The 2,500-nt window shown below is 38.2% G+C and overlaps 1 pseudogene; it reads left to right on the top strand.

The window, feature by feature from the left end:
- LOC138017769 (uncharacterized) overlaps positions 1 to 2,500 on the top strand; it is a 9,458-nt pseudogene that overhangs the window by 4,859 nt on the left and 2,099 nt on the right.

Here is a 2,500-nt window from a genome sequence, read left to right as displayed (position 1 = left end):
AATTTACGGCTCGGCTCTAAAGTTGCCGCAGGAAAGCCAACCGAGGTAAACCCTCTGTAATTAAAATTCCGCGGTAGAGTTGTAAATGGTTTCCCTTGACTTTGTGTTTCGATAAGCCAGATTATGATGTTGAAACGCCACCGAAGAACAGGAACTGAACAAGTTTCGGTTGAAAATTGCGAACATTACAGAGTATCATACCCGATAGTCATGGAACTTGGCTGCCTTTACTTTCCTTTTACATGCGAAGAGAATATCCGTTGCCAGATTCCGACCACATTTGAAACCTTCTTTGCAACATATTTTGATTGCAGTGATTATTTCGAAGACTTCTTGTGGACTGTTCATTCGAAGGTTCGACAAGTCGATTTCGTGGACGTTTGTCCCGCTTGCGTGGACTTTGCCATCATCACATTTTTAAGTTTTATTCATTTCAGTTTATGGGAGAACATGTCCGCTTGTTTTTTGCAGTTCAGCGCTCGGAACATACATTTATCATCTCGATATCCTACAGCGGCAGAGCGTTTTGACAAAATATATACAAAACTGTAAGCTAACATGTCCAGGGTCTGGTTGACCCGCTCTTGCAATGCCCGTGTTGAAAGGTATAAAACTACTCAAGCTAGATAATGTCCCTAATCACTGTCCAAAACGTTAGTATTGCAGATTCACTTTAAATTGACTGAAATATTGGGTTGCTGGTCATGGAGAATTTACATAACACATTCAACATATCCTCGAAAACCTTGCATGACCAACCGTTCGTTGTTCAAAGTAAGAATAATGTAATATTACTCTTGTGGTTTACTAATGCGACATTACTTTCCAAGTTGTTTAACTGTAACAAATTACAAAAAGAAAATCACTCCAAGGAAGCCAAACCCCTGAACTAGTAGAAAACTATTTCATCTCAACTGAAAAGGTTTTCGTGCTCTGGTTAACATTTGATGAAAGATGGTTCGAACATCGGACTTTGTCAAGTTAAGAATTACGTCGTTCTTTAGGCGAAATTTCAAAATTTCCCAAGTTTGTTACGCTTGCTGGTTTTGCATCTTTATAATTCGTATACAAACAATGAGCATGCAGATGATTTAGAGACTTCATTTCTACACTAATCACAGTCTATTCCTAGATTTGTTTTCCATGCGCAGTTAACATACTGCAATTGCTATGATTACACATAACAATTTATTGCTGATGAAAGAGATGAAAAAAGAAACCATTCTTAAATTATTCTTCGGTATGTCAGGTCCCAAAATGGTACCAACAAAGGCTCCGATGCCTCGCAAGAATGTATCAATTAAAATTGAAATTTGACGAGTTTCACAATAATATGTGGAAGGAATACTGTACTTGCCTTTCACCAAAATGGTGATGATGAAAGGAAGACAATCGCACAAGTTTGAATTTCAAGTCTCCAAATAAAATAAGGTCAGCCTTGGATGAAAACAGACACAATCGAACCTGTTTCGAAACCAAACAATTTTTTCACGCACACATACAGTATTACAGCTTGGATAACAATGAATGTTTCGTTGGTTGGATAACACAGCTGTCGCTTACACTGTAGTTAATAACAGTATCTTGCTATCTTTACAGTAAAGAAGTCTTTGGATTTACATTATGTAAAGATAATAAAATTTGAGTCCTTACAGAAATCGCGCACTTTCTCATTTTGATTACGATTTCTTGCTTTAAGAATCGATTCTTCACACCATGAGATATAAAACTTGACAGTCTTCCGCTTATTTCACAAGTGCAGCAGATCATTGTTCTTTCCCGTGGCAAGCCTCATCTTTTCTCTCGCGGCTTTCCCGTGGCAAGCCTCATCTTTTCTCTCGCGGCAAATTGCACCTTGGTTTTACCAAGGGAAAAATTTGCATACCTCGTTGGCGCGCGACCACTACCTGTGGCAAAGACGAGGTATTGCCTCGTTCCAAACGGTCAATACTTTCAGGCGGTACTGTAGCATGAACAAAGATAACTTCTGATAAAACAACATGAGGTTTGCAGTACCAACATATTCAATAACCTTATCCTAACTTGAATAACATCTACTTTTCAGGGTAAGCTCTTCCCAACAATATTTAACTACTGGCAAAAATACCAAGCCAAAGTACTGGAAAAAGTGAAAGCCATCCAAGGGGGTGTTGTGGTTGCTGGAGATGGAAGACAAGACAGTATGGGGCACAGTGCCAAATTTTGAGCATATACAATCTTTTGCTGTATTTTGCCAATAATTTTTCACTTTGCTCTCATTCAGGTAGGGAAGAGGTCATTGTTTGCCCAGTATAGTTGGTACTGTTATTGTTTTGGCAAGGATGATATTTTATGGATGAGCACAGTGAGTGAATCTGTAATATATTGGTTTTAACTCAAGAAAAGTACCATCTTCATCATGCATGATTGTGATATTTCCTTTTGCAACTCAGACAAACATCTGACAACCTTAAGAAATAAACCACACAATTTTCAAAGGCTACGTCATTAACATCTTACA

This window comes from Montipora capricornis, chromosome 9, assembly GCF_036669925.1.
Source record: "Montipora capricornis isolate CH-2021 chromosome 9, ASM3666992v2, whole genome shotgun sequence".
Taxonomy (NCBI): domain Eukaryota; kingdom Metazoa; phylum Cnidaria; class Anthozoa; order Scleractinia; family Acroporidae; genus Montipora; species Montipora capricornis.
The sequence above is the reverse complement of the archived record's forward strand: the minus strand, read 5'-3'. Positions and strand labels throughout refer to the sequence as shown.